At 44.7% G+C, this 18,852-nt stretch overlaps 1 protein-coding gene across 18 annotated transcripts in view; it reads left to right on the top strand.

Moving 5' to 3' along the window:
* Positions 1-18,852, top strand: part of MAP2K4 (mitogen-activated protein kinase kinase 4) — a 169,702-nt gene that overhangs the window by 142,047 nt on the left and 8,803 nt on the right. The window lies entirely within an intron of this gene.

Here is an 18,852-nt window from a genome sequence, read left to right as displayed (position 1 = left end):
ACTGCAGACAGTTAGGGCACGTCTGCGCTTCAGTTGCCCCACATCTCTCTTTCTGGGGAAGAAAGCAGGAACGTTGTTTCCATCCTGTACATTTAGACACTTGACTATGGAGAGAATTTATACAAAACGAGCAAGACCTGTGACCAGCCACATTTGTGAGCAGGACATTCAGCCCAAAGTGCCTTATCACTTAGGGCAAGATGTGAGCTTTGCAGAGAAAAGACATTTCTGTCACTGGGAGTCAGATGCAGAGTGTTTAAAAATTGGCTCCTAGGGTCAGCTGCTCTACAAAGGCACTGCAAGTCAATAAACAGAGCCTGTGTTATTACATGAATAGGAAGTATAGAGTTCTGATATGGTTCACTTTTCTTTTACGTGAATTAAGGCAGGGAAACAACACTTTTCTTTTACGTGAATTAAGGTAGGGAGGGAAAGCTAGGGCTGTCCGCAGGCTGCTCTAACCTGCTACTCGGGCTTCTCTGCCTCCTGCCTGCCCCAGCATCAGGGAGGTGCAAAGCCTCCCCTTTGGTCCCTGTACTCACTCAGGAACCCAAGGTGCTATAGAGTGCTATCCACGATCGGAATGATCATCCACAACTTTTCTCTAGGTGGTTACAAACTGTGATGAAGTCACCTCTTAACTTTCTCTTGGATAAGGTAAATAGTCTGAGCTTCTGAAGTCTCTCTCTGTAAGGCAGGCTTTCCAGATCTCAAATCGTTCTTGTGGCTCTGTTCTGAATCCTTTCCAGTTTTCCAACATCTTTTTGTAGTGTGGACATGGGTAGTAGGCATAGAGACCTTGGTAAAGTCACCGTCCTCACCAAAGATTTTCCTGCTGGGGTTAGTTCAAGGCTCATGGGCCTCTGTGAGGTCCTCACCCCACGGAAGCCTTCTTGCTGGATGACGTGAAGGGACGCAAGGCTCCAGGAAGTCACCGCCTCAGCACAGCCCTAGGTACTGGGCTAACATAGCTCTGTGAAGTCATTGGCTCATCACAGCTCTGTCTGCTGGGCTAATGTGTCATTAGTGGCCATGGCTGCGACAATGTCAGTGCCACACCATAATCTGGCTTGCTGGGCAGCTGTCCAGCACTCAGGGCTCTGTAAAGGATAGCTAGCTCAGGTAACGTGAAGGTATACAGCTCTCTTAAACTTTCGCTTACTGCTTAAACTTCTCTTTGATAAGCTAAAAAGATCAAGCTCCTAACGTCTCTCACTCATGTGGGTTTTCCAGACATAGAATAATTCGTGTGGCTCTTTCCTGAACCCTTTCCAACTGTTAAACTTCTTTTTTAAAATATGCACACTAGAATTAGACACAGTATCTGGCAGTGGTCTCACCAGTGCCATATACAGAGGTGATACTGTCTCCCTACTCCAACTAAATATTCCCTTGTTTATACATCCAAGAACCGCATTAGCTCTCATAGCCACAGCATTGCATAGGGATCTCATGTTCAGTTATTCACCATGACTCTTAAGTCCCTTTCAGAGTCCGTGCTCTCCACAGTACAGTCCCCCATCCTGACCTACATGTTGTGGAGGTACGGTGACAGAGAACAAGTGTGAAAATTCGGGATGGGTGGGGGGCCCTGGCAGGAGATTGGTGCCTGGATGTCCATAGGGAGGCAGCCGTGCCTGCCCGAGACAGTAACATAGGCACCAAGGGAACTTTTACTGCAAAGTCGTAGGCGCCAAGTGAGTTTAGGCACCTACAAGATTCAGCTGGAGCTTTGTGCTTTGCAGTGGTCCCAAAAGCAGGACTTCAGCACCTAAAACAGAATCAAAGGTGCCTAGCTCCTTTTGTGCACCCAAGCCTTGGAGGGTATGTCTACCCTGCAATTAAACGCACTCAGGCTCACATGTTTGCACTCAGGCTCACATGGCTCAGGCTGCAGGGCTGTAAAATTGCAGAGTAGACATTTTGGCTTGGGCTGGAGCTCAGGCTCTGGGACCCCGAGAAGGGGGAGAGTCCCAGAGCGCAGCTCTAGCCTGAGCCTGATCATCTATACCACAATTAAAGAGCCCTGTAACCTGAGCCCCGCAAGCCTGAGGCAGCTGACATGGGCCATCTGTGGGTGTTTAATTGTAGTAAAGTCATACCCAGAGTCCAAGTCCCATTGGCTTCCGGTGAGTCCTAGGCTCCTAAGTGCCTAGCTCACTTCTGAAAATGGAGCTTAGGCTCTTAAGTCACTTAGTTGCTTTTGAAGTTTCAGCCTTTACTTCTTGTAGCAGTGAGTTCAACAGGTTAGTTGTATTTCACCTGAAATATATTTCTTATTATCAGTATGACATTTGATGCTTTTCAATTTCATTTAATATCCCCTTGCTTTTGTATTTTGAGATCAAAGCAGTCCCAGTCTTTTCAGGCTCTTTTCCTATAGAAGTCTTTCCAGGCCAGTAAATCATTTTCTTCTCCTGTCATTGGACCCCTCCCTCTGCTTCTTCTGCAGTCTTTTTGAAATGGAGTGAATAGAACTGAGTGATGCTTGTTACTTCTGGGGGAATTCTGTGCCAAACAATTTAAAAATTCTAAGCACAATATTTTAAAATTCTGCAAATTTTGTTTGTCAAATAAAACAATATAATCATGCCAGTTTAAATTATTTTGGTAATTATTTGAAAATACCTGTCAGCAACTATGTCTGTAACAATACAGACAACAAAAAAGATTCCCCAAGGAGCAGAGAGCTAAGGAAACCCCTATGACAACTCAGTTCCTGTTTTTCTGTTATGGTTTTGTTGGGCGCCTCAGTCTGGCTGTGTCACGCATACCAGCTGGGCACATCTTGGGGGAAAACTCTGCCCCTCCAGTCTTTTAGTTGATTCTCGTTTTTTTACTCTGCCCCCATAGGGTTACTATATAGAGGTTCCCAAATAGAGGACACTGCTGGGAGCAGGAGGAGCTGGAGGGAGGTATAGTTGGGGATGACTGGAGGGGTGTGTGTGTACTGGGAGGGATATTTTGGGGATGCTGGAGGGGGTATTTGGGGCCCCCCTGGCCCAGACACCTGCACACCCTCCCCCAGAGCCCAGCCGTGGGGCACCCCCGACCCAGATGCCCACAACCCCTCCCCCCAGAGCCCAGCTGCAGGGCCAGACACCTGCACTCCCCACACCCCCAAGCCCAGGGATCGAGACGAAGAGACAGCCTGATGCTGGATCTCAGGCTTGTATTCAATTTCCTGCACACTGTCTCCTTCCTTCAAGGCCTGCTGGGAAGTTTAGCTGTTGGAAACCCTCCAGCTCCTTTTCCCCCTGGCAGTGTCCTGTATTAGCAAGCTGGGGAGCCTGGCTCTGTGGGTCCAGCAGCCTCTAGTGGTAGCCAGCTGCTCTGCAGCACCAATTATGTGGCGGGGGGAAATGAAATTCTGTGCAGAACATTAATTCTGCACAAATTCTGCATTGTGCAGTAGCACAGAATTCCCCCAGGAGTAGCTTGTGTACGGTTGGCTATGAAACTGGCGTGCCTTAACCTTATCAGCCAAATGAGGCATTGGCTCAGGGGAACTTGGAACCGAGCACAAGAATCAACATGATGGCATACTTTGGATTTACGTAAAGGCATTGATCTGCCCACAGTGACACCCAGGTGTCTTCCCAGTAAGAAGAACCCAGTAAGGTGTATGATTAGTGAAAATTCTTCCTTCCAGCATGAATTATGCAGCCTTTGTCAACACTGAATTTCACCTACACTCGTCCTGCTGTCACCCAACATTGTTAGGTCCCTCTGAAGTTCCTAGCTGTCTGTTCTAGTCCTAATCTACTGAAATAATATTGCGCTGTCTACTGATTTTGCCAGTTCACTGCTCCCTACTTTTCCAGATCATTAATAAATAATAAACTTTGCTTTGGGGGCACCTACTCCCTACTCTGTGTAGTCTTCAGTTCTTATAAAAGAAAGTTTTATGTGAGAAGTTTCTTACGGGAACAATGCATGGCTCAGCTTTAAAATAGTCCAGTATAAGGATGTTGCATTTGCATGAAGAGTGGGTGCTAGCATTTTTCCTAGACATCCTGGCTAAACAACACAGTAATTTCCAAAACTAGTTATTTATGGTCCTAAAAACTGTATAATCCTGCCGTCTGCATGTACAGCAATATCGTCCCCTCCCTTTCTGTGGCTTCAGTCGGCAATCCTTGCAGGAGCTGAGTCATTTGGACAGTGGCAAATGCATATCTTCAGTAGTTTCCCTGAAATCCCTGGAATGATGCTGTGATACAAGTGATAAAGCCATGTTAATGGGTAATTCCCAGGGGTCCCTAAATACTTTTATCTTGACAGGTTTCAGAGTAGCAACCGTGTTAGTCTGTATCCACAAAAAGAACAGGAGTACTTGTGGCACCTTAGTTAGTTTTTTGGTCTCTAAGGTGCCACAAGTACTCCTTTTTGTCTTGACAGTTTCTAAACAGATAAACATTTAGTACAGGATCGGCTGTTAAAATAACAGCATAATGGCCTAGCACTCAGGCAGATTGGAGGTTGGTGTCCCATCTGTGTTAGAGTACAGCAGAGGTCTTGGAACCATTCAGATTGGTGTTTACACCAGGAGAATCCATACTATGGCTTACTGCCAAATAAAGTGCAGATAATTGTACACCTAGACATACAGCAAGTCCCACAAACAGCTGTGTCCTGCAGGACTACAGTTTTGGTATGCAGTGCTTCATTTTGATCTGATCATCTGTGAGAATCAGGGAAATCCCCAGCCTTCAGTCTGAGCTGATTTCAGCCATGTGCTAAATGTCTCTGAGAGGGCAGAGGAGGGAGTATCCCAGGGAGGGAGAGAGCTTGCATCTCACATCCATCTGGTCCTGTTTTTACAAGGAAAGAAGGGTTAAAATGTGCCATTCGCTTACAGATCTGCTCCTGCTTTTAAATGAGTACATGTTAGATCTTTATGGTGACTTCCCTTGCATTTACTGTCTGTCAATTTACAATAGCTGGTGGGTTAGGAAGAGAGGTGAGTTTTTTGTGCTTTATAAAAAGATTGTTGAATTTACAGTATATGCAGTGTAATGTTCCTTGACTGTGTAACCACTAAGAATCAGAAGAACTCATGTTTTGAGGACTGCACTTTCCAATAATATGTCTTAATTGCATAGTTATGTGCAACAAACCAACACTTCGTAGAGAGGTGTCTGTAACTTTGCAGCTGGGTTACACATACAGATGCATGTGTTTATATAGGCACTTGGTCCTGGGAGGAAGTGGGGGTTGAAGAGGGAGCAACAGCTCTGCTAGTTTTGAAGACAGAATGCTGGTCCCTCTTCTGCTTAAAGGAAGACTGTCAAATGGCACCAAGGTCTCATTTCAGAAGATATTCCCATATTTGGTGTATCCAAACCCTCCTTCTTTACAGTGTCCATTGGTTGACCTCTGCCTCTGCCTTTTCATTTCTTCACTCGCGTTTGGCATTGGAAGGATCTCTATGAAGTCATCAGTGTTGTCTTCAGCTTTTTTTCTGGGTCCCTGGAGTGTAACTGCATTGAATCTTATTTCATTGGGAGTCCATATGGGGATTTCCCAGAATCTTTTATCATCCTTATTGAGACACAATTAATTTTGGCCATTTGACAGCAGTCTTCCATCCAGTTTTCTCTGTAACTGTGCCACAGATATGTAGGTCCAAATCACTCACTCATTAGAGTAACGTGTGATCTCTTTCTTTCCAGGAGGCTCCTTTTTGGTGTAAGTCTCTTCCATGGCTGTTTGCTTCTCTGTCCTGTAGGGAGAAGAATGTCTATGACTTCATCACTGTTTCTCTTCTGCTCTTCTTTGATGCCACATTCTTTCATCTTCTAGCTGTTGATTGCAGTTTCAATTTTCCGTGTCTCTCTGAATCTCTTGGGCTAATGTTCCTGATCAGTTGGAAATACCTTCTTGATAAAGTTTTGCTTCCTTTGTATCTTTCAGAGACTTTTACTTCTGATCAGGCCTCTCCATGTTTTCCTCCAGTGCAGGGAGCAACTTGAGTTGATATTCTTCATGCACCTGATTTATAAGAAGGAGGATTGTATGCGCTATATCAGTCTACCTTGGGTGCTCCAATAGCTGTTCTTTTAAAGAGTTTTTGCTACTCACATGGGAATGTCTTCTCATGTGTTGGAACATGTAAGTGTCGAGATGCTCTGCTCTGCTCTGCCAAGGACTCATCTCTGTGCAGAGGCCTGTTCATTAGTTATTGAGATTTTTGGATGATCTCTGTTAATTAGTTCCTTCCTCCCCTAATCATCATATTACAGTATGCACCTTACTCCTGCTTAGCTCCAGACTCCCTCTTTGTGTTTTTTCTTGCTCTGTCATGCACTCTTCATCTCTCAGCTTTAGAATTCGGAGGTATAAAATGATTCAGTAAAAGAACTTACTTTTCTCGTGACCGTTTCTGAAAGAAGAGGTTAGTTTTGTGTTTGTTTTTCTCCATTTTTTGGAAAAGGAATGAAGAATGATATGAGCAATTTGTGCCTTCCAGTCTAATTTCTTTCCTCAGTAAAATAATGGAACAAATATTAAGAGACAAAAATCATTAAATGCACAGATAATAATGGAGCCATGAGCCATAAGCAGCATGATTTTATGAAGAACTAATATGGACAAACTTGATTCCCTCTTGACTGAATTTCAAAAGAATGGATGAAGGGCTGGTGGTCAATACACCAGAGTTAGATATTAGTAAAGCATTTCACAGGGTGCCTCATAGAAACTTAATTGAAAAATTCATTCAAATTGATTTAGATTGGAACAGTGTCATGTCACTGAAAACTGTCTGGCAAATCATAACCAAAATAAATAGCAAAGTACTGAGTCAGGGAGAGTGTTCAGTAAGGCATTGTTGTTAGGTCCAGTCTCATTTAATATATATCCGCTATTATCTAGAAATGGAAGTGAAAAACATTAATGAACTTTGGTAGGAGTTAGTGAATTAGGTAGTGCTATGAACACTAGTTAGGACAGAAGAATAATACAAAGGCCCCAAGAGAGGCTACCAACATTGGAAATACAGCTAACACATCTCAAACACAGAGCTGCTAGATATTGTGGTAAGCACCAGTAGTGCAAATTGCTACTACGCCTCTCTGTGCTCAAGGTTTGAACCAGAGCACCTATGTTGCAGCTGCAGCTGGACTCTGGAAAATAGCCTAGGTAGACAAGGCTGCAGCACATCAAGGTGAGGGAGGGATCTGGAAGTGGCAATGACTGAGACACACCCACATGTGACAGTGGGCTGCAAATGAGAAATGAGTTAGTAATGTCATATCATGGGCCAGAGTGATGGTCCTCTCCCCTCCTCCCCCCCCCCCCCCCCAACGTATTAGAGGAACTCACACTATTGTCCATGGGGCCCTTCCCAGTGGCCTGTGGAGAGCTGGCTGGTCACATGGTGATGGCTCCTTCCCTTTCATGATTTCATAGTGATTAAAGCCAGAAGGGGCCATTAGATCATCTATTCTGACCTCCTGTATATCACAAGCCTCTTCAACCCACACAAGCCTTTACATTTCACTGCGTTGTTGTCGCAGTTCTCATCTATGGCTACACATATGGCTCGAAGTCTGAATCCTGATGCACAGAGTCGGCCGCACTGAGGGCATGGGAAGTCTGTATTTATGATGTTTGATGATGCAGGTCTGTGGCACCTTTCACATGCCGCCTGGAGATGAATTTGTCAATCCTGCTCAAACCTGTTACATGCTGATCTTGTAAGAGATCATCAGTGAGTCCTATTCTGAGCCATTTGCTCAAGTTCTTTAGGATTGATGACAGCCCACTGGAAACTGCTCTTCAGATTATCTTTGAAGCACTTATATGGACGACCCTTCTTTCTTTTGCCCTGACTCCGCTCCCGAAACACGATCTGTTTTGGGAGATGGTGGTCTTCCATTCTGATGGCATGTCCAGTTCATCTAAGTTGTGCTCTCAGTAACATTTCCTCATCACTCGTTGTGTTTGCTCTTTCAAGGACCTTAATATTGGTCACTCTGTCCTGCCAGCGAATGCTGATTATTGAGCAGAGGGAGCGCATGTGAAATTGCTCAAGCTGTTTAATGTGACGTCTATAAAGAGGCCACATCTCAGATCCATACAGGAGAGATGTTAGAACCACTGCACTATAGATCTTAGATTTGGTGGAGAGACGAATGTTGTGTTGGTTAGAGATTTTTGTTTGGAGTCGACCAAGGACCTAGCTGGTTTTACTAATTCTGGAGGAAATTTCCCTATCAAGGGAACTGTCACTTGAGATGGTGCAGCCCAAAAACTTGAACTGATCCACATTTTTCAGCTGTGTGCCTTGGATGAAGATGGCTGGCGCTGGGGCATTGGAATGAGGTGTTGGTTGGAACAAGACCTCTGTCTTCCCAAGACTGATGGTGAAGCCAAAAAGCTGGGATGCTTCAGAAAAATCTATCAACGATGATCTGAAGGTCGTCTTGTCTACTGACCATCAAGGCACAGTCATCTGCAAAAAGTGCCTCGACGAGAAGTCTCTCCAGCTTCTTGGTCTTAGCACTGAATCTTCGAAGATCAAAGAGGGAGCCATTGAGTCAGTAGCAGATGTATATCCCCTGATCCAAGTACCTTGAGGACACAGGCAAAGAACAAGTTGAACAGCACTGGAGCAAGTATGCAGCCTTGCTTCACTCCATTCGAGATTTTGAACACATCAGAAAAGTCACCACTGGCAACCACTTGCAGCGTCATGTGGTCATGGAACAGATGGATGATTTGTATGAACCTTCTTGCGCAGCCCAGTTTATGCAGAATAGCTCATAAACCCTCTCTGTTGACTGTATCAAAAGCTTTGGTCAAATTGATGAAAACTGTATACAGGTCCATGTTCTGCTCTAAACGTTTTTACTGGACCTGCCTTACGACAAAGATCATGTCCACAGTACTACGACCTGGTCTGAAACCACACTGTGCTTCTGGCAGATTCTCCTCAGATATGTTTGTAATGAATCTGTTCAATAGAATGTGACGTAGTATTTTTCCTGCTGCACAGAGGAAAGCAATGCCTCTGTAGTTTCTGCAGTCAGCTTTCCTGCCTTTGTTTTTTAACAATGATACAATAATAGTATCTTTGAAGTCTTGTGGCATATCTTCTTCCTCCCAAATGCTACTCAAGATGTCATGAAATACCTGGATGGCCTTGGGGCCTGCTACTTTATACAGTTCTACTGCAATACAGTTCTGCTGCAATACCATGTTTTCCGGAGGTTTTGCCAGAGTTCAGTTGTTTGATGGCTTTCAAAACTTCCTCAACTGGAGGGAGGTCGAGATCTTCGATGGGTTTCTCAGGTGAATGATCAAGGACACACAAATCAACTGTGGACGGTCTATTGAGTAGATTATTGAAGTATTGAGCCCATCTCTGCACCATTCCCTCCTTGTCTTTGATGAAGGTTGTGCTATCTGCCGAGTTCAAGGGGGCTGTGCCATATTTAGATGGTCCATAGGCTGCTTTGAGAGAGTCAAAGAACATATTTGCATTGTTTGGAGCTGCATAATGCTGAATTTCTGCAGCTTTCCTCTCCCACCACTTATTCTGCATTCTCCTCAGTTAAGACTGAGCCTTGCTCTGCAGGTACTTAAACCTACCTTTCTTTGATGGAAATTGATATTGTGAGATATGCCCATAGGATCCGAGCAGGCAAACCATGTCCTATGCTTCAACGGAGGGCAAAACACTCCCAAGGTCACAGCCAATCTGACTGGGGGGAAATTCCTTCCTGACCCCAAATCTGCTGGTCAGTATGATCCTGAACATGTGAACAAGACCCACCAGTCAGGCATGTAAAAATGAAGATTCTTCTTCAACTCTCTATGTGTATTCCACATATGAATACCCATGCGCACCATAAGCCAGAGTCCAGAGATTTTTGGCAAATAGTATCCATTGGTCTGCAAATGTGCAGTTGTTTTTTTCATGCTCTGAACCGAGGGTATAAAGGGAGGTGCGGACCAACGCCTCTCCAGTTCCTTCTTACCAGTGCATAGTCTTGTGTGTCCGTAGCTCCCTCAACTTAAACCATAAAAATATATTGTAAATACTTCTTGCTATTGATAGTTTTTAGTGTGTAGCATAGTTAGTATAGCTGAGTTAGTTCTTCCCTGCCTTGGGGAGTTTTTTCCCCACAGACAAGTACTATCTCCAGAATCCCAGGGTTTAAGAACTGCATACCCTGCCCCCGCTCCTTTTCAGTGAGCAACAAACACCAGTGCTGCCTTTACTGCCTTGGTGAGGCTCACTTCTCACTAATTGCAGTGTCTGTCACTCCTTCCCTCCTCAAACCCATGAGGGTTGAGAGCTCTGCTAAGAGAACATCTCATGGAAAAGGCCATGAGACCCCACTCAGAACTGGGCCAGGGAGACCATCATGTACACCAAACTAAGGCCTCTGAGCATAAGCTCAGGAGCTGAGTCTACAACCTCTAAGCCTAACAAATCCCTTCTCAGGGCTTCTCATGAGAGTAATGGGCACACTCACAAGCACAAGGACAGACCCTCTTCGAAATCTGCTCCCAGAAGAAAGGATCTCTCCCTGACTCTGTCCATGTCGGATGAGTCCTCACACGAAGGACTTAGACACACTTAAATCTCCTCATAGAATCATAGAAGATTAGGGTTGAAAGAGACCTCAGGAGGTCATCTAGTCCAAACCCCTGCTCAAAGGAGGTCCAACCCCAAGTAAATCATCCCAGCCAGGGCTTTGTCAAGCCGGGCCTTAAAAACCTCTAAGGATGGAGATTCCACCACCTCCCTAGGTAACCCATTCCAGTGCTTCACCACTCTCCTAGTGAAATAGTTTTTCCTAATATCCAACCTAGACATTCCCCACTGCAACTTGAGACCATTGCTTCTTGTTCTATCATCTGCCACCACTGAGAACAGCCTAGCTCCATCCTCTTCGGAATCTCCCTTCAGGTAGTTGAAGGCTGCTATCAACCCCCCACCCCTTCTCTTCTGCAGACCAAACAATCCCAGTTCCCTCAGCCTCTCCTCATAAGTCATGTGTCTCAGCCCCCTAATCATTTTTGTTGCCCTCCGCTGGACTATCTCCAATTTGTCCACATCCTTTCTGTAGTGGGGGGCCCAAAACTGGACTCCAGATCTGGCCTCACTGTTGCCGAATAGAGGAAAATAATCACTTCCCTCAATCTGCTGGCAACACTCCTACTAATGCAGCCCAATATGTCGTTAGCCTTCTTGGCAACAAGGGCACACTGTTTACCCATATCCAGCTTCTCATCCACCGTAATCCCAAGGTCCTTTTCTTCAGAATTGCCGTTTTGCCAGTCGGTCCCCAGCCTGTAGCAGTGCATGGAACTCTTCCGTCCTAAGTGCAGGACTCTGCACTTGTCCTTGTTGAACCTCATCAGATATCTTTTGGCCCAATCCTCTAATTTGTCTAGGTCACTCTGGATCCGATCCCTACCCTCCAGCTTATCTACCTCACCCCCCAACTTAGTGTCATCCACAAACTTCCTGACTGTGCAATCCACCCCATCATCCAGATCATTAATGAATCATAGAATCATAGAATATCAGGGTTGGAAGGGACCCCAGAAGGTCATCTAGTCCAACCCCCTGCTCAAAGCAGGACCAATTCCCAGTTAAATCATCCCAGCCAGGGCTTTGTCAAGCCTGACCTTAAAAACCTCTAAGGAAGGAGATTCTACCACCTCCCTAAGTAACGCATTCCAGTGTTTCACCACCTTCTTAGTGAAAAAGTTTTTCCTAATATCCAATCTAAACCTCCCCCACTGCAACTTGAGACCATTACTCCTCGTTCTGTCATCTGCTACCATTGAGAACAGTCTAGAGCCATCCTCTTTGGAACCCCCTTTCAGGTAGTTGAAAGCAGCTATCAAATCCCCCCTCATTCTTCTCTTCTGCAAGCTAAACAATCCCAGCTCCCTCAGCCTCTCCTCATAACTCATGTGTTCTAGACCCCTAATCATTTTTGTTGCCCTTCGCTGGACTCTCTCCAATTTATCCACATCCTTCTTGAAGTGTGGGGCCCAAAACTGGACACAGTACTCCAGATGAGGCCTCACCAATGTCGAATAGAGGGGAATGACCACGTCCCTCGATCTGCTCGCTATGCCCCTACTTATACATCCCCAAATGCCATTGGCCTTCTTGGCAACAAGGGCACACTGCTGACTCATATCCAGCTTCTCGTCCACTGTCACCCCTAGGTCCTTTTCCGCAGAACTGCTGCCTAGCCATTCGGTCCCTAGTCTGTAGCTGTGCATTGGGTTCTTCCGTCCTAAGTGCAGGACCCTGCACTTATCCTTATTGAACCTCATCAGATTTCTTTTGGCCCAATCCTCCAATTTGTCTAGGTCCTTCTGTATCCTATCCCTCCCCTCCAGCGTATCTACCACTCCTCCCAGTTTAGTATCATCCGCAAATTTGCTGAGAGTGCAATCCACACCATCCTCCAGATCATTTATGAAGATATTGAACAAAACTGGCCCCAGATTGAACAAAACTGGCCCCAGGACCGACCCCTGGGGCACTCCACTTGATACCGGCTGTCAACTAGACATCGAGCCATTGATCACTACCCATTGAGCCCGACTATCTCGTGAGCTTTCTATCCACCTTATAGTCCATTCATCCAGTCCATACTTTTTTTTAACTTGCTGGCAAGAATACTGTGGGAGACAGTGTCAAAAGCTTTGCTAAAGTCAAGGTATATCACATCCACCACTTTCGCCATATCCACAAAGCCAGTTATCTCATCATAGAAGGCAATCAGGTTGGTCAGGCATGACTTGCCCTTGGTGAATCCATTTTGACTGTTCCTGATCACCTTCCTCTCATCCAAGTGCTTTAAAATGGACTCCTTGAGGACCTGCTCCATGATTTTTTCAGAAACTAAGGTGAGGCTGACTGGTCTGTAGTTCCCCAGATTCTCCTTCTTCCCTTTTTTAAAGACAGGCACTATATTTGCCTTTTTCCAGTCGTCCAGGACTTTCCCTGATCGCCATGAGTTTTCAAAGATAATGGCCAATGGCTCTGCAATCACATCAGCGAATTCCCTCAGCATCCTCGGATGCATTGTATCCGGCCCCATGGACTTGTGCTTGTCCAGCTTTTCTAAATAGTCCTAAACCTGTTCTTTCACCACTGAGGGCTGCTCACCTCCTCCTCATACTGTGCTGCCCAATGCAGCAGTTTGGGAGCTGACCTTGTCTGTGAAGACCGATGCAAAAAAGCATTGAGTACTTCAGCTTTTTCCACATCATCTGTCACTAGGTTGCCTCCCCCATTCAGTAAGGATCCCACACTTTCCCTGACATTCTTCTTGTTTCTAACATACCTGTAGAAACCCTTCTTGTTACCCTTCACATCCTTTGCTAGCTGCAACTCCAATTTTGCTTTCGCCTTCCTGATTACATCCCTGCATGCTCGAGCAATATATTTATACTCCTCCCTAGTCATCTTTCCAAGTTTCCACTTCTTGTAAGCTTCCTTTTTGTGTTTAAGCACACCAAAGATGTCTCTGTTAAGCCAACCTGGTCACTGGCCATATATGCTATTCTTCCTGCACATTGGGATGGTTGGTTCTTGCATCCTGAATCTTCTTTAAAATACTCCTCAAAATGAGTGTATACTGTGAAGGAGAAGGATCCATCAGTACTGACCTTGGTTCCGACACATAAACCTAAGGATTGGTCCCCACCGGCACAGTCTACACAGTCTACGAGCTCCAGTCTACAAGCACCAGGCTAGACTCTGCACAGTCTACGAGCTCCATGCTAGACTGCACTGATACCAGCATGTTCCTGAGAGGACTTGATGTCCATTGTAACCTGTGTCTTCCAGTGTCAGATCTTCCAGTCCCATCCACCAGTAGACCACACACTCCAGAACAGTCCAAGACCTACAACTCCCTGGAGGAGATCTTCACCTCCCCTATACTCAAACTCCTCTCCAATCCAACCTTATTCAGGAACACTGAAACATCAGAAGAAGAATCGACTGGAAGAATACGGGGTTGTTCCCCTATTCCCTCCATGAGCCACTGGCAGTTCTGTCAGTTAGGGAACCTTCTCTCAGATGAGTAGGATGTCTCAGATGAACCATCACCTCCATATAGAGAGACTAGTCCAGACAGAAGCTCTAGGTTCCATCCTCCACCCAGATATGACCTCCAAAGGAACCAATGATACCTAGTGCCTTGGGATCTCCCTTGACCAGTTGACCCTGCATACTGGCATTATTGGGTCCCCTGGGATTCTTACACCAGACCCTCTGGATCCCTGTATGAACCCTATTTACCCTCTCCTGGCCAGCACCAACCAACTCAGTCAGAGCATGTAGAAGAAGAACCTGTGCTGGATATAGCAGTCCTGATGGCCGTTTCATTCTTCTCTCCAGATGAGGTGGTTACTCCATCTTCACCATCTCTGCCTGATGATCACAGGCAATGTCAAGAGCTCCTTCACAGAGTAGCATCTGAGCTTCAGATCCAGTGTGAGGAAATCCAAGAGAGACAACATAGGCTTCTGGGCAACTTGCAACCATTGGGTCCCAGTCAGGTGGCCCTCCCAGTTAACAAGGCCATTATAGATCCAGCCAGGGAGTTTGGCATACTCCTGCTTCCTGCGCCTCCATCCCAACAAGGGTTGAGAAATGTTACTTTGTTTCAGCCAAGGGAGTAGAGTTTCTGTTTTCACACCCACCACCCAACTCCCCACAGGTAAAGGCAGCTTCTGAGAGATTCAGACTGTAAGATCCCTTCAGACCTAGAGCATTTGTATTTGGTGGCTATTCAATCCGGTCTCAACCAAAGAAGAAAGATTTCCACCAGAAAATTCTGTCTGACTAAATGGAAACATTTCTCCATCTGAATACAACAGAATCAGTTATCCCCACAACCTGCAGGAATTCCTCTTATTTTAGACTAACTATTCACTCTCAAGACATTGGATCTTTCCATTAGCTTGCTATGGGTCCATTTTGTACAATCAGTGCCTTTCATCACACAGTTGAGGATTATACTGTTTTTGCTCTTCCAACAAAAACCAGATTCCTGGAGGGGCTCATTAGAATTTCCCCACTGGTGGGGAAATCAACACCACAAGGGATCTTAATCTTGTTCTTTCAGTACTTTCAAGACATCCCTTTGAACAGCTAGGCACCTGCTCCATGTCCTACCTTGTCACTTACTAGAAATCTCCGGACTCCTGCACATGTGTGCATATGTACCCATGTGTAAATACACAGGGACTACACATCTTGAAGTACTTCCAGTTACAGGTAAGCAACCTCCATTTTTCTTTGCCACCTCACAGCACTGGTTCAGCCTGTCTGGTATCCTGTCTCCATTTGTGGCCAATCCCTGATGCTTCTGAGAAAGGCAAAAAATAATTCCAACCCAGAATACATCTAGCCAGTTGTGCATCAGGAAAAAAATTCCTTCCTGACCCCTGCAGGCAACTGGCTGAAGCCCTGAAGCCTGAGATGTGACTATAGTCATCTTAATGCAGAGCTCCAAGTTTTCTGAGCATGGTGAGAGCAATGTAGGCAATGCTGTTCTCTCCACAGTCCATGAAGGAAGGGGATGAGCAGGAGGACTCATCGATGTAGAGATTCCAAGGCCAGAAGGCACCACCATGACCACACAGGCCATAGTATTTCTTCTAGAAGCTGGATTAAAGCATATCATTTTTAATTTCAAGGTTGAATTTGTTGAAATTCCAGCAATTTGATATTGTTATGCCTTTGTCAAGATTGAAAAGGCCCCTGTTCTCAGATCTTTTTTTCTATGTGTCAGTACCTATACACAGTGAGAAAGTTACCTTTCAGTCTTCTCTTTGATATGCTAAATAAGTAGAGCTTTTTCTTAAGCCTCACATTGTAAGGCTTACGTGTTTTCCAGCTCCTGGGGGTTTTTTTGTGGCCATCCTTTGCATTCTCTGCAGTATTTCCACATCCTTTTAAAAGAGCAAACAGCAGAACTAAGCATAATATTCTTGCAGTGGACTTTCCAATGCTATGTACACAGTGAAGATCACTTCCCTACTTCTACTTGATATTCCAAGGATTGCATTAGCCTTGTTTGACGCAGTATTGCACTTAGAGCTAATGTTGAGGCAATTATCTGATTTCTGAGGCACTGCTTTCCAAGATAGAATCAAGCATTTGTAGGTATAATCTGCACTCTTTGTTCTTGCTTTTGGCGGTATTATTTTGCATTGTAACCATTTAACCAAGTGATTTACATCACTCTGTAACAACATCCCGTTCTGTGGCCCCACCAGTTTTTGTGTCATCTGCAAACTTTACCTGCAAAGGTTTCATATGATCAGATTGCTGATAAAAATACAAATATTGGACAAACATCTGATCCCTGGGGGACCACATTCGAAACAGCCCCCATTCATTGATATCTCCCCTTTAACTACATTCTGAGATCTGTCAGTGAAACAGCTGTTAATCCATTTTATATCTGCCCTGTTAGATCCATACAATGCACGTTTTTAATCAAAATGTCATGTGGTACTAAGTCAAATGCCTTGGCGAAATCCAAATATACTGTATCAACACAGTTACCTTTTTCATCCAGACCTATAATCCTTATTGTCTTTAACCTTTTTATTTAATTGATTCCTTTGGCTTCCCATATCAGCTGCCTACATTTTTAACTTGTAACTTATATTCATTGCCATTTACTTCCCATTCTTTCTGTCCTATATGTATTAGTTTTATTATATTTTATCACTGCTTCCACGCTTCCTTTTAACCAGGATAGCTCATTGCCTAGCATAACTTTTTTTTTTATGTCTGTGTAATCGTGACTTTTGGGGCATCCAGTAGGAGCACCTATCACAATGGGATCCTGTTCCATGAGGAAGGCTCCTAGGTGCTACGATTATACAAATAATAAGTCATAATAATAATGTCCTTGAAAAATAGCATGGTTTATATTTCTTGCTGCTAAATTACATTAAAATACAGGTTAAAAAGCACTACATGGTTGTCTAGCATTATTCTTCCCTGTTAATTTTAAATAAAAATTTTTAAAAAATAATAAATTATTGCTTTAGTTGTCACAGGAATGTCATGCAATTTTGAATAATCCATGAGATAATCTCTTTATGAAAATGTGGTCCATTTTGAAAATGTGCACATCCCAGCCTATGCAGTTGAGGTATGACTCTCCTGGGAATACTGGGTTCAGTGCAGGGCAACTCATTGCCAGAAAGACACTGACAAATAGATGGGAATTTAGAGGAGAGCGGCAAAAACAATGAAGGGGGTAGAAGGGCTGACTTGTTAGAAAGATAAAAAGAGCTTAATGTTGGTCCTTGACTCTTAAGAGGATGAAGAGGAATTTGGCTGCTGGGATGGGTTAATTCCTCTTGACATAGGCAGAAGTGATCATGGTCCAGGATATTCTCTCCTTGCCTTTTTCTGTTCTCCATGTGTTCACTGTTCCTGTTCACCTGGAACAGAATTGGGTAAAGAACCCAAACTAAATACAGATCTGAGCTCGCATTTCCAAATGAGTCACCTTCTCTGTAGGCCTTAGCAACAAGCTCAAAATGTCATCTCTTGTGCCTCATTTTTCCAGTACTTGGAATATAAGCCCCCTATAGCGTTGGGGTTGATATAGGTAGGTTTGGTAGTTTTTCACATTTACTTGGAAGTGCATTGTCTCTCTACCGTGTGTTAGTGCATCAGGCCTGATTTCTGATTTCTAAAGGGAATTTTAAAAATAACAATGAAAACACTTTCCAACTAACCTTCCACCTTGGTCCTCTGCCTGAGCAATCTGATTGATTGGCAGTGGGGATCCACGTGTGTGACAGGAGGGGCATTTCACACAGTCTTCAACCTGCTAACCTGTGAGAGCTTAATCTCCTAAGCACCGTGAAGCCAATGGAAAGTTTCCTGGTGACTGTATTGGCTTTGGAACAGGCCCTTGGTGCCAAGATATGCCTCTAACTACAAGGAGAGCTTTGTAGGCCCCCTTCCACCACTGTGTACTGAGCTGTACACGTCTCATTAGCTAACAGATTAGTTTTACCCCCTTTCTCTGATGTTTCAGTTCTGTAGCTGATATATAAGCATTTGACTGCAATTTTGATCTCTGTTCAAATGGGAATGGCTTCTAGCTTTACTCTTGTAATAAAATCTGTGAGAGAGCCTACTTCTTTGGCATTTTAATAGCTCAGTAAAAGGAAACGCCATCAGGGTTTTCTCACCAGGGTGACCTGCAACAGGGACAGATGGGTTTGTGTCCGTTTCCCTTCTCAGTGGTGTGTAATTCTACTGGAGGTTTACACATTCGGGTCCTGGCTACCCTGTTTTGGGATGTCAGCAGGACTAATAGCATCATGATCTCACAAGCACCTAAAAGTGAGTCCTGGGCAACTGATAGCAAAGGGATTTGTAATCAGACAGTGTAAAACCTTTTGTTCGGTTTGGCTTTTTGTTAACACCCATTTAACAGCCCAACAGACAGATGGGAGGAAACAATCGTGCTCAATGTGCATTGGCCCCCCAACAGAGGGATGAGCAGGTGCTCATTTCAGCTCTCTCACTCTCCAAGGAGTCCTCCTGCAAACACAAGGAAGGCCAGACTTGATAGCCAGAGAATTTCTGAGGTTAGAAAACCTCAAATAGTAAAACAATAAAACCACTTAAAGGCCACCTTTCTGCAAGCAAAGGGAGACCGAGCCCCATTATATTTCCTTTTGCAGGTCACCTTGGAGTCTAGTCTTAAGTACAGTGGTCAGGACTATGTTCGGTGAACTGTTCCTCCTGTGGGGCTGGATGTCTGCCTTAGACAGTTCTGCTGGGGGCACATGGGGCTTTGTCCCTGGGTACTG

Source organism: Lepidochelys kempii, chromosome 14, assembly GCF_965140265.1.
Source record: "Lepidochelys kempii isolate rLepKem1 chromosome 14, rLepKem1.hap2, whole genome shotgun sequence".
NCBI classification, from domain to species: domain Eukaryota; kingdom Metazoa; phylum Chordata; order Testudines; family Cheloniidae; genus Lepidochelys; species Lepidochelys kempii.
This window is presented reverse-complemented; position numbering and strand designations above follow the sequence as displayed.